The sequence below is a fragment of the Protomyctophum parallelum genome, assembly GCF_964188405.1.
Source record: "Protomyctophum parallelum genome assembly, chromosome: 6".
NCBI lineage: Eukaryota > Metazoa > Chordata > Actinopteri > Myctophiformes > Myctophidae > Protomyctophum > Protomyctophum parallelum.
The window spans coordinates 29,495,725-29,509,758 of NC_139701.1; the positions used below are offsets into that span (position 1 = coordinate 29,495,725).

The 14,034-nt window shown below is 45.5% G+C and overlaps 2 protein-coding genes across 2 annotated transcripts in view; one reads left to right on the forward strand and one right to left on the reverse strand.

Annotated features, from left to right (window-relative positions):
* lurap1 (leucine rich adaptor protein 1) overlaps positions 1-14,034 on the reverse strand; it is a 435,521-nt gene that overhangs the window by 391,193 nt on the left and 30,294 nt on the right. The gene's annotated exons all lie outside the window — the stretch shown is intronic.
* Positions 354-14,034, forward strand: part of ttc22 (tetratricopeptide repeat domain 22) — a 58,062-nt gene continuing 44,381 nt past the window's right edge. The window contains exons 1-2 of the mRNA XM_083767887.1: positions 354-426; positions 13,467-13,510. The gene's annotated coding sequence lies outside the window, so the exon portion shown is untranslated. The remainder of the gene's footprint in view (positions 427-13,466; positions 13,511-14,034) is intronic.

Sequence of the window (14,034 nt, forward strand, 5' to 3'; positions counted from 1 at the left end):
AGAAGAGTTGTGTTTAAGCTGTTGTCATGGTCCACTGATTCACAATAGTAGCCTACTTTAAACAGAGAGAGAGAGAGAGAGAGAGAGAGAGAGAGAGAGAGAGAGAGAGAGAGAGAGAGAGAGAGAGAGAGAGAGGAGTGTCTATAGTGTCTAGTTATAGTGAGAGTGGAGGGGTTAACTCTAACAAGTACTGTACTTGTAGGCAGGACAGAATAGTACAACAACAACTAATTTCAGTAATGGAGGAATGGAACACCTTTCCAGAATGGAATTTCAAGTACTGTACTTTTAGGCAGACATAGGCGAAGGGGCGAGATGACCTGTTACCAGCATGGGGTTCAACCCCATTAACAACAACTATCTACAAATCCATCCAAATCATCATGCAGGGACCCCCGCGGGACCCCCTATCTGCATGAGCTAGAGGTGACGGCAGCGTCTAGTGAGCTAATCTAGTGAGCTAATTTAAGCTTCCGGTGGACGATCTCTTCAAAATAAGAGTACCCTCTAGAGTATTGAAAAAAAGTTTAATTTGCACATTAAAACTACAATTAAGCATTTAATGATGCTATATGATGCTATAAGACACACATTATGTTTCTGTGTAAGAATAAGTAATTAAATCCTTATAATAATAATAATAAAGTTATCTAAATGATAAATGCTATTCACTGGAGTGCATGGACTTTATAAAGTGGACACGGACAAAAGACGGCTCCGCAAGGCAACTATCTGGACATACCCACGCGTTCGGGGAGATGTCCTATACCACACCCCACTCTCCGCTAAGCGGGAGAGGTGTTAAAATTCACAGTAGCAGACCTTCTACTGGGGTCAAGGCTGACAAAAGTACCGTTTCCGGACCCAGAATGGACAATGGACAAAAGACGGCTCCGCGAGGCAACTATCTGGACATACCCACGCGTTCGGGGAGATGTCCTGTACCACACCCCACTCTCCGCTAAGCGGGAGAGGTGTAAAATTCACAGCAGCAGACCTTCTACTGTGGTCAACGCTGAAAAAAGTACCGTTTCCGGACCCAGAATGGACACTGACAAAGAGGCCTCCGCGAGGCAACTATCTGGACATACCCACACGTTCGGGGAGATGTCCTCTACCACACCACACTCTCGCTAAGCGGGAGAGGTGTAAATCACAGCAGCAGACCTTCTACTGTGGTCAACGCTGAAAAAGTACCGTTTCCGGACCCAGAATGGACACTGGACAAAGAAGACGGCTCCGCGAGGCAACTATCTGGACATACCCACGCGTTCGGGGAGATGTCCTGTACCACACCCCACTCTCCGCTAAGCGGGAGAGGTGTAAAATTCACAGCAGCAGACCTTCTACTGGGGTCAATGCTGACAAAAAGTACCGTTTCCGGACCCAGAATGGACACTGGACAAAGAGGCCTCCGCGAGGCAACTATCTGGACATACCCACACGTTCGGGGAGATGTCCTCTACCACACCACACTCTCCGCTGAGCGGGAGAGGTGTAAAATTCACAGCAGCAGACCTTCTACTGGGGTCAAGGCTGACAAAAAGTACCGTTTCCGGACCCAGAATGGACACTGGACAAAAGACGGCTCGCGAGGCAACTATCTGGACATACCCACGCGTTCGGGGAGATGTCCTGTACCACACCCACTCTCCGCTAAGCGGGAGAGGTGTAAAATTCACAGCAGCAGACCTTCTACTGTGGTCAACGCTGAAAAAAGTACCGTTTCCGGACCCAGAATGGACACTGGACCAAAGAGGCCTCCGCGAGGCAACTATCTGGACATACCCACGCGTTCGGGGAGATGTCCTCTACCACACCACACTCTCCGCTAAGCGGAGAGGTGTAAAATTCACAGCAGCAGACCTTCTACTGGGGTCAATGCTGACAAAAGTACCGTTTCCGGACCCAGAATGGACACTGGACAAAGAGGCCTCCGCGAGGCAACTATCTGGACATACCCACGTGTTCGGGGAGATGTCCTCTACACACCCCACTCTCCGCTAAGCGAGAGAGGTGTAAATTCACAGCAGCAGACCTTCTACTGGGGTCAACGCTCAAAAAAGTGCTGTGCCTTGGGGCATTGACATGAAATCACTTTCTCTACGCAAGCTAAGTCAGGTCAAGGAGTTACCTCTAGCTTTGGAATGGGTGTCACTTGTGTGTGCGTTGATTGCATCTGTCTGTGCATTTATGCATTTGTTTGTCCTGACGAAACTTGATTATTTCTCGACTGTTTATTTTCTCGTATGACACGACATAGAATACTACTTGTGACTACTGTCTTTGTGTGCTGTCGAGCGGATGTTCTTTGCATCAGCTCAAAGGTATAGCCTGCTGTGTCATTCGATTCATTTGTCCAGATATGCCATTTATGATCTTTAAGGATGTACAATAACGCATATGGTGGCCTGTCGAAAAATACACACATACTGGTCAAAGCATACTCATTTTGGTGGTACAGACAGGATAAATTGAACGTTTTTGGAATTTTTGTGCCAGCTCTTAACAGGAGAAGTAAGGTCTGTGGGCTGTTAATTACTTCATATGTTGATAAGCTCTTTTCCTGCTGACATGTTTCACATTGTTCAGATTGAGCAGGTAATATTTGTGCAATAGTGTCTAAGATGCCTTTTTGTGACACGTCAAGTGGCTGCACTATGAATTGTGACATGTTCTTTGTAGATGGTAAGGCCTTGTCACCACATTGAGTACAACTATACAGACTAAGACTTTTCAGGCAAAGCAGGTCATCTCCAAGGAAAGGAGACCGAAGTGTGTATTCTACAAATCTATTTAATATGGTGCATACTTCTGTCCTAGAACATTTCTGAGACACTAATGACACTGATGTGTTGGCTAGATTGAATTTCTCAAGTTTCCGTCTAAATGTTGAGTCCTGCGCTGCTGCTTCTTCAAGCCGTGTGTGACATTTTTTGATAGCAGATGTCTGTTGTAGAAATGTTAGAATTGGTAATGGTATAGCTTCACACATATTGTCATTTAGACTTTCATTGCATAAAACCACATCATCATCATCTTCTTCCAAATTGTCCTCCGTTATTGTTCTGTTAATTGCTTTCAACTGTCCAGGCACAGAATGTACAGATGTCTGTATGTTTTGCTTGAACAACTGTGTGGACACCACACATACTCAACCAAACTACTAGTTTGTGTATAAAATCTAATGGGTCATTGTGCATTCCTAAGGCCAAGTAAGATGCTATTCACTAGTTGTTGAGTGACACCACAGATTGTTTTGCAATCAAATGTGTGACCTGGATTTTGAAAAAACGCTTGAATGAGAGCTGCTAAATTCCCCGGCATAGATGACAACTGAACCATCGAAGTAGGTGTCAATGGTTTCAATTTATCTTGTACTACTTGTAGATGCAGTATACCCACGCGTTCGGGGAGATGTCCTGTACCACACCCCACTCTCCGCTAAGTGGGAGAGGTGTAAAATTCACGGCAGCAGACCTTCTACTGAGGTCAACGCTCAAAAAAGTGCTGTGCCTTGGGGCATTGACAATTATTTAATTAACGAATTAAATAACCTTATTTTATTCTGAAGGCAACCGGATGTCTTAAATTAGCTAGCTCTCAGACAGGAAGTTCTAAATTAGCTCATAAGACGGAGCCAAATATCTGTCTGAGAGTGGAGCCTGCCTGGCAAATGACATGGGGGGTCCTTTTTGTGGGCTTGGCCGAAAGTGGGCGTTACCAAAAGGTGGGCGTGGCCATGGCCGCCAGAAGTCTGTCAGATTTTGACAGCTTCAAATTAGTGTTAAACATAATATAACCCAATTGACTCCAGTCCTCTCTGTTTAATATATCTATAATGAAACTATATAAACTATGCATATACCATGAAGTGCTATGACTACTAGCTCTGGTCCATAGCTCTAATGTGTTTCATTTAGAGCTATGTTACTCTAAACTTCCCCGCTCGCATGAATGCAGACCAGCCTCTACTCTTTGGCGTAAATAAAAATAAAGTTTTTGCTACACATAAAAACAAAGGCGAGTTGTGTCATTAGAAAGCCTACTTTGGTAATTGGTTCTAGTTCTAGTGAACAGAAATAATAAATAAATAGACTTGGTAACCTAACTGTAGGGAGTGCAAACACATTAAAGAACCTGGGGGTTATCATCTATGAAAAGGCAACACAATGAGCAGAAAATAAAAATGAACCATGTAAATACAACAAATTGAGCAGAGCACTGCAGGGAGTTGAACCCCATTCCGGTAAACCAGAAGTACCACAACCAGTGCCTTGGTTTTTGTTTTGTTTTACGAGGTCCATTCGTTAAAATGTAAATTTTGCATTGCAACGGTAAAGTAATTTCACAATTGACATTGTAGGCAATAATTAATAACGGCCAAAGCCATGGGGATAGAGTATGTTTTGCACTCTGAGTGAGTGTGTGTGTGTGTGTGTGTCCGTCAGTTTGTTAACAGCTAATCTCCAGCACCATTAACCCGGTCGATGCCAAATTTTGCACACACACTCCCTGGATGCCAACGATGAACCTCTGTCCCAAATTTTCCAGAACGGCCTGTATAGCACCACACATTTTTGTATGCCCTCCGAGACTATGGACTATAGCCTTTCGCTTTTCCGCGATTTAACCTTTTTTCAAATCGTGAACAATGATGAAGAATCGCGCACTATAGCATGCCACTTAATGACCTTGGGGTCATCAAGGTCATTGATATTGATCAATAACCTTGAGCAGTATAAATGACCTTCAATAAGACTAGTAAATGACCTTGACCAGTATAAATGACCTTGACAAGTACAAATGACCTTGACCAGTATAAATGACCGTGACCAGTATATGACTGACCAGTATAAATTACCTTCATGAGACTAGTAAATGACCTTGACCAGTATAAATGACCTTTAGAAGACTAGTAAATGATCTTCACCAGTATAAATGACCTTTAGAAGACTAGTAAATGATCTTCACCAGTATAAATGACCTTGACCAGTATGCGGTCCGTGACCATGGACTATAGCCTTTTGCTTTTCCTTGATTTTCACCTTTAAAAAATCCTCAACAATGATGAAGAATCGCACACTATAGCGCGCCGCTCAATGACCTGAGACCATGGACCAATGAATAAAATACAACACATTGAGCAGGGCACTGCAGGGAGTTGAACCCCGTTCCGGTAAACCAGAAGTCCGACACCAGTGCCTTAGTTTTTGTGTTGTTGTTCATTTAAAGGTCCAGGTGTGCATACGCATGTGCCCCTGTGTGTGTAGGTGCATGTGTGCATGTGTGTGCACGCTTCAATGACCACTGTTGGACCCAATGGCGATCAAGGACCTCAGGGAGCCACCCATAATTCACAACGGTCACAGCGAACTCTGTTGCATCACAACTGGTGGCCAACAGTCGTAACCAACACCGCCACGACCCACAGGAGAATACCATCGCACAGTGGTATCAGACCAACCACAATCAGCCAGCCCTCAAACCAAACCCTTCGACCTAGAAGAACTCAAAACTGCAATGGGAAAGTTGAAACCCGGAAAAGCAGCAGGGATTGATGACATACTGGCAGAAATTATACAGCACCTGGAACCTAACGCAAAGACCTGGCTCGTGGGGATGCTGAACACATGCATGGCACAGAAAACCATCCCTTCTGTCTGGAGAAAAGCCAAAGTGGTTGCAATCCCCAAACCTGGCAAAGACCCATCATCCTCAAAGAGCTACCGACCCATTTCCCTCCTCTGCATCACCTACAAGAGAGGCTGCTACTCCAACGCCTCATACCACTCATAGACACCAAGCTGACTAAAGACCAAGCTGGTTTCCGTCCCGTCCTGTGCTGGACAGAGCTCAACCTCACCCAACACATTGAGGATGGGTTTGAGGGAAAACAAATAACTGGAGCAGCAACTGGAGGGCGAAGCAAGCACGCAGGCAGCTTGTGCCTGCCTGCGTGCCTGCCTGCCTTCCTCATGTGGAAGCTGCATAGTTGAGTTTGTGTGTGTGTTTCTTTTTCTGTCTTTCTTTCTTAGGACGAAGATCAAGGTAGACGCCGTTGGAAGGCTCAACACAAGCCGATGCCCCTAGAGATCCATCCCAAAGCTTCCCTCAGGGAGTCCAGCAAGCCAGCTAGCCAGCAAGCCCGCCCAGTCAGCCAACGCAGCCAGCCAGCTCCGCCAGTCAGCCAGTGTAGAAAGTCAGGCTGCCAAGCCAGCGCACATCAGCCCTTGCAGTCAACCATTGTAGCCATACCAGCCTTGCTCAGTCAGCTCAGCCAGGCCTCTCTCGAGGCCTGGCTCTCTGTCTGCCTGGCCCGGTCTGCCCCGCCCTGCCTTGCAGCAACAGAACCAGCCTTGCTGGCAAGCCAGCCAGCTCAGAATACGAGCTCAGCAAGCCAGCGCAGCTGGCAAGCACGCAGTTAGTCTAAACCAGTTTCAGACTGGCAGGCCAAGGCAGACAGACAGGAAGACCGAGGCGCCTAGGCAGGCAGACAGGCCAGGAAGGCAACAAAGTGCAGGCAGGGGGACTGTCCGGCCTAAGGCTGCGCTGCAAGGGTTGGAGCCTGGCCAGCTCCTGCTGGTCTAGACTGAGTGGCTGTGGCTGCACAGTAAGGCTGCGGTAACCTAGTCTGGGCTTGCTGCTGCACTGGCTTGCTCAGCTCGCATTCTGAGCTGGCTGGCTTTCCAGAAAGGCTGGTTCTGTTGCTGCAAGGCAGGGCAGGGCAGACCGGGCCAGGCAGACAGAGAGCCAGGCCTCAAGAGAGGCCTGGCTGAGCTGACTGAGCAAGGCTGGTATGGCTGCAATGGCTGACTGCAAGGGCTGATATGCTCTGGCTTGGCAGCCTGACTTTCTACACTGGCTGACTGGCGGAGCTGACTGGCTGCGTTGGCTGACTGGGCAGGCTTGCTGGCTAGCTGGCTTGCTGTGCTCCCTGAGGGAAGCTTTGGGATGGATCTCTAGGGGCATCGGCTAGTGTTGAGCCTTCCTATGGCGTCTACCTTGATCTCCGTCCTAAGAAAGAAAGACAGAAAAAGAAAGACACACAAACCCAACTATGCAGCTTCCACCTGAGGAACCGAGACGCGAGAAAAGAACTGAGCGTCACTTGGGATGGTCACAAACTCTCCAACCATACCCACCCCATGTATCTTGGAGTTACACTGGACAGGACACTCTTCTTCAAAAAAACACCTGGAGAACACAAAAGCCACGGTCAACACCCACAATAACATCCTGTGAAAACTAGTGAACTCCCAAGTGGGGCGCAGACCCACAAACAATCCGTGCAACTGCCATGGCCCTGTCTTTCTCTACAGCAGAGTATGCCTGCTCAAGCTGGAGCCGATCACGTCACACCAAATTGGTCGACACAGCCCTAAATGACACCTGTCGCATCATCACGGGATGGGTCAAGACAACACCTGTCCCGTCCGTGCCTTTATGCGCTAGCCGGCACCTCCCCCCGCACATCAGACGACTGTGTAACGCTCAAGATTAATGGAAAACACAGGAGATAGACAGTGAAGTCTGGAATGAAATGATAGAGAACACCTCACACACACAGTTTCCTTTCGTGGCCGTTTACATTCGAGGGTCGCCGGTCCTCTCGAACGGAACAGTTTAACGTCATGCCCAGGACGAAAAGATATAGAGAACACCATAATGACAAATAACAGCAGGAAGGCATGGGCCACAATCCACCGTCTTGGCAAAGACCACACCACCCATAATTCACAACGGTCACAGCAAACTCTGTTGCATCACAACTGGTGTAGGTATTGGATGGAGCCCGCACACCACAGGTATAAGAAAGACGTGATGCAGAGGAGGGAAATGGGTCGGTAGCTCTTCGGGGATAATGGGTCTTTGCCAGGTTTAGGGATTGCAACTACTCCAGCCTTTTTCCAAACAGAAGGGATGGTTTTCTGTGCTATGCATGTGTTCAGCATCCCCACAAGCCAGGTCCTTGCGATAGGTCCCAGGTGCTGTATCATTTCTGCAAGTATGCCATCAATCCCTGCTGCTTTTCCGGGTTTCAACTTTCCCATTGCAGTTTCACGTTCTTCTAAGTCGAAGGGTTTGGTTTGAGGGCTGGCTGATTGTGGTTGGTCTGATACCACTGTGCGATGGTATTCTATGTGGGTCGGTGGCGGTGTTGGTTACAACTGTTGGCCACCAGTTGTGACCAAGACCGCCACCGACCCACAGGAGAATACCATCGCACAGTGGTATCAGACCAACCACAATCAGCCAGCCCTCAAACCAAACCCTTCGACCTAGAAGAACTTGAAACTGCAATGGGAAAGTTGAAACCCGGAAAAGCAGCAGGGATTGATGACCTACTGGCAGAAATGTTACAGCACCTGGGACCCAACGCAAAGACCTGGCTTGTGGGCATGCTGAACACATGCATAGCACAGAAAACCATCCCTTCTGTCTGGGAAAAGGCCAAAGTGGTTGCAATCCCTAAACCTGGCAAAGACCCATTATCCACAAAGAGCTACCGACCCATTTCCCTCTGCATCACCTACAAGGCTATATGAGAAGCTGCTACTCCAACGCCTTGTTGCCACTCATAGATACCAAGCTGACTAAAGACCAAGCTGGTTTCCGTCCCAGCCGCTCCTGTGCTGGACAGAGCTCAACCTCACCCAACACATTGAGGATGGGTTTGAGGGGAAACAAATAACTGGAGCAGCATTCAGAGATCTCTCTGCTGCCTACGACACTGTCCAACACCGCACAATGGTCAGGAAAAGCCTCCTCAACAACAGGCGCTTCTATGTCCAGTTAAATGACCAGAGGAGTAAATGGAAAGCCCAAAAGAACGGCCTCCAACAAGGTAGCGTGCTCGCCCCCCTCCTTTTCAATATCTACACAAACGACCAGCCACTACCCAATGCCTAATGCCAGCGTTTCATCTACGCCGACAACCTCTGCATTACGACCCAACAAGCAGACTTCCAGAAGATTGAGTCTGTCCTTGAAAGTGCCCTCCAAGAAATGTCAAGCTACTACAATACAACCACCTGAAACCCAACCTATAGAGAACACCTCACACACACATAATTTCCTTTCGTGGCCGTTTACATTCGAGGGTCGCTGGTCCTCTCGAACGGAACAGTTTAACGTCATGCCCAGGACGAAAAGATATAGAGAACACCAACATGTCAAATAACAGCAGGAAGGCATGGGCCACAATCCACCGTCTTGGCAAAAACCACACCACCCATAATTCACAACGGTCACAGCAAACTCTGTTGCATCACAACTGGTGTAGGTATTGGATGGAGCCCGCACACCACAGGTATAAGAAAGACGTTCTTTGTTGAAATACTGACAGCGTTTCGATCCATTTGATCTTCATCAGGTCATGTGTACACAAAACATACACTTTTATACTAAGGGAGTGCCCCCATTAAACAATCAAAATACCACATTTTGGTGCCCCTCCCATCACTGCAGGTGTGACACGTCAACCCTGAGTGAGTAGGTGGGGACCCAGACATATTGATGTAAATATAGTCTGTTCAGAAATTGTAGTGCCTCTCATAGAGCTTGTAGGTGATGCAGAGGTGGGAAATGGGTCGGTAGCTCTTCGGGGATAATGGGTCTTTGCCAGGTTTAGGGATTGCAACTACTCCAGCCTTTTTCCAAACAGAAGGGATGGTTTTCTGTGCTATGCATGTGTTCAGCATCCCCACAAGCCAGGTCCTTGTGATAGGTCCCAGGTGCTGTATCATTTCTGCCAGTATGCCATCAATCCCTGCTGCTTTTCCGGGTTTCAACTTTCCCATTGCAGTTTCACGTTCTTCTAAGTCGAAGGGTTTGGTTTGAGGGCTGGCTGATTGTGGTTGGTCTGATACCACTGTGCGATGGTATTCTATGTGGGTCGGTGGCGGTGTTGGTTACAACTGTTGGCCACCAGTTGTGACCAAGACCGCCACCGACCCACAGGAGAATACCATCGCACAGTGGTATCAGACCAACCACAATCAGCCAGCCCTCAAACCAAACCCTTCGACCTAGAAGAACTTGAAACTGCAATGGGAAAGTTGAAACCCGGAAAAGCAGCAGGGATTGATGACCTACTGGCAGAAATGTTACAGCACCTGGGACCCAACGCAAAGACCTGGCTTGTGGGGATGCTGAACACATGTATAGCACAGAAAACCATCCCTTCTGTCTGGGAAAAGGCCAACGTGGTTGCAATCCCTAAACCTGGCATAGACCCATTATCCACAAAGAGCTACCGACCCATTTCCCTCTGCATCACCTACAAGGCTATATGAGAAGCTGCTACTCCAACGCCTTGTTGCCACTCATAGATACCAAGCTGACTAAAGACCAAGCTGGTTTCCGTCCCAGCCGCTCCTGTGCTGGACAGAGCTCAACCTCACCCAACACATTGAGGATGGGTTTGAGGGGAAACAAATAACTGGAGCAGCATTCAGAGATCTCTCTGCTGCCTACGACACTGTCCAACACCGCACAATGGTCAGGAAAAGCCTCCTCAACAACAGGCGCTTCTATGTTCAGTTAAATGACCAGAGGAGTAAATGGAAAGCCGAAAAGAACGGCCTCCCACAAGGTAGCGCGCTCGCCCCCCTCCTTTTCAATATCTAAACAAACGACCAGCCACTTGAAACCCAACCCATCAAAAACCCAACTATGCAGCTTCCACCTGAGGAACCGAGACGCAAAAAAAGAACTGAGCATCACAAACTCTCAAACCATACCCACCCCATGTAACTTGGAGTTACACTGGACAGTTTAACGTCATGCCCAGGACGAAAAGTTATAGAGAACACCAACATGACAAACCCTACACTTAAACCCTCTATATTTAATAAAAAACAATTCTGGACAGGAATCCTGTATTGCAGGGGTGCCCAAAAGGTACATCGTGATCTACCAGTAATCACAAAGGCTGTGCAGGTAGACCATATGGCATGCCCCTGTATATAATCTATCACTTGAATTAAGGTGACTTGACACCAGCTCAAATGTTGCACACAAACATCAGTAGCAAAAGTACAAAGTTATTGTGACAGTAATAATTGCTATAGTGTGTGTTCAGTAACAGGAATATTCCTGTCTCTCCAGCTCTTTAATAAATAGAAAAGGGTTTAATCAGGAGTTGTAGTAGCCACAGGATAATCTAAGCGGTGGATATTGCTCTTTTCTTCATGTCTTTATGTATGTAAATTGTCTTGTTGTTTGTGTTATGTCAAATGCGTGTATATGTGTTCTGCATATACTTGGCTGCTGTGTTGCAAGTTACTGAACACACACTATAGCAATGATTACTGTCACACTATAGAGCTATTTAACACTGTTACTGAACACACACTATAGCAATGATTACTGTCACAATATAGAGCTATTTAACACTGTTACTGAACACACACACTATAGCAATGATTACTGTCACAATATAGAGCTATTTAACACTGTTACTGAACACACACACTATAGCAATGATTACTGTCACAATATAGAGCTATTTAACACTGTTACTGAACACACACTATAGCAATGATTACTGTCACACTATAGAGCTATTTAACACTGTTACTGAACACACACTATAGCAATGATTACTGTCACAATACAGAGCAATTTAATTTAGGTAACCAAATTGACCCCAATAGTAGATCTTTACACTCTCAATAGTTCAATTGTTGTTAAGCATCTGCTTAATTTCCAAAAAAACTACACAATTAGAGAATGTAGAAGATTGCTACTTTTGATCCTTTGATTATATAATGCTGATTGTAGCATAGTGGTTAGTGACTGAGCTTTGTTAACATGAGTGCCCGGGATCGTTTCCCACCAATTTCAAAGAATGTTTGTTGCTTCGTGCCAATTTTCACAGAACGTTTGTCCTTTTACCTACCAAACAATACTATTTTCACCTCTAGTCGATTATTTATTCAGCGTTTGAGCCACGGACCACCATTTGAGGCCATCTAGTCTCTCAGACCCATTTGAGCCACTGACCACCATTGTGAGAGTCTATTAATGTGAAATGGTGGTCCGTGGCTCAAACATGTTATCACTTTTGAAGTTACTTGTTGTGTTTAGATATGTAAATACTACTCTTTAAAGCCGTGTTTCGGTAGTCGAGTGGGTACTGTCGACGGTTAGTAAACATTGAGGCCGAACATCATATATAAACATCATAACAAGTAACTTCAAGTGATAGACGTTTGAACACACAAACAACAACAGCGTTAAGTATTAAATAACATTTAATCACTTACTTGCTCCGAAGACGGACCCGCGATGGTGACGTGGCACGTTCCAAACAAACACTGACCAAACCTACCTCCACGCGTCTCTTCCGTATTTGAGGGCGGCGGCACTTCCTTCCGGTGTGAGGCCACGCCCGCGAGATTTAACCGCGAATCTATTGTAGTCCTCTTACGTTACATCCGGGTCCCTTGGTCCCATCCGCTTCTAATGCAAAATAGCTACATATGAACGCGTGAATCTTTTCTTTTTTTTTTACAATAACGTTATTTGTCAGAAAGGAAGCCATTGAGGGTTAAAATGGGTCTTAATGCTTCCAACTCATATAACTGTCACCAACAACACTTTTAATGATATTACATGAAGCAGACAGCCCTGTGATGAAACCTTTAGCATTACACTGTGGTTAATAGGTTTTTATTCACAATGGAATGTTATTGTACTCTTAATATATCATGGTGTAGCACAGCACAGTAGATTCATATTTCAATCGATCTGGGATGTTAAAATTGTGCAAAACTCTGTTCAATGAATGGCCTCTTCTGCTACATTAAACATTACTAAACATTAAACGTTACTTATACCTGTTATTGAGACTCCTATAGAGCATGTTGACATGGATAGCTTGGTTAGTGTAGTATCTCTGTTAGTTAATGCAGTTTGATTGATTAAATTAATAGCCTATTTTATTAGACAAAAATGTAGAACAGTAGTGTCATAGAGTGGAAAATGCCATTTGGTTTAATGTCACAGAATGCAGTGCCACGTAGAGCAGCATGATAAATGGTTAACTTTATAGTGTGTTCAAAAATGGCAGATCTGCAAGTTCAGTGTCTTGAATGAGATGTGCTGTGAGTTTGCATATCTGCTATTGTCCAGCATAGGACCGTTGCACAGTGAAGTATAAACAAGGCTTTAGGATTTATAAGTCGTTTTTAGAATATAATAGAATATTCACTCCAGTGAATAGCATTTATCCATTTAGATAACTTTTTGATGTTATTTAATTACTTATTTTTACACAGAAACATAATGTGTGTCTTTACAATAACTGTAATGTAATAATAATACTAATAATGTAATGTAATAATTATTAATTAAATAACCTTATTTTATTCTGAAGGCAACCGGATGTCTTAAATTAGCTAGCTCTCAGACAGGAAGTTCTAAATTAGCTCAAAAGACGGAGCCAGAGGTGACCACAGGGCTTGCCTACTTCCTGTGGACAGTAGAGGGAGCCAGACTACAGGTATTCCATCCACCACCTTTTACACCCCTTTGCTGTGCCACATAGCCTAACAGGTATTGTTATTCAGATGTATTTGCATTTCACAGCAACAAGGTGACAGATGAGTGCCACTGTGGGTTGATATATCAGAATAATCAAAGAACGGAAATGTATTCTCACTATTCTGATTAGCCTTTGTTTGCTGTCCCTGCCTCTGACAGCCTGTCTTGTACGTACCAGCTGGGCATGATGTTGCACAGTGAAGCTTCCATCAGTGTGCCAAAAGCAGAGAGGCTTGCTGCCATGCATGATGCATGTCAGGTTCAGTTCCAATATGGTGACAATGTAGAACAAGAGGGTAAAAAAGTGAGTTAAATAATTAATTGGATATTAGGAACTAGGCTATGTTTGCGAATATAGATTAATGGTTTAGTTTAATTTGACAAGCGATCTTGAAAGTGCAGGGCATTATATTTTACAAAGGGATTATTATTTAGGCTAGCCGCAATTTGCAACTCTAGAGTTGCAAATTGCGGCTATATTTA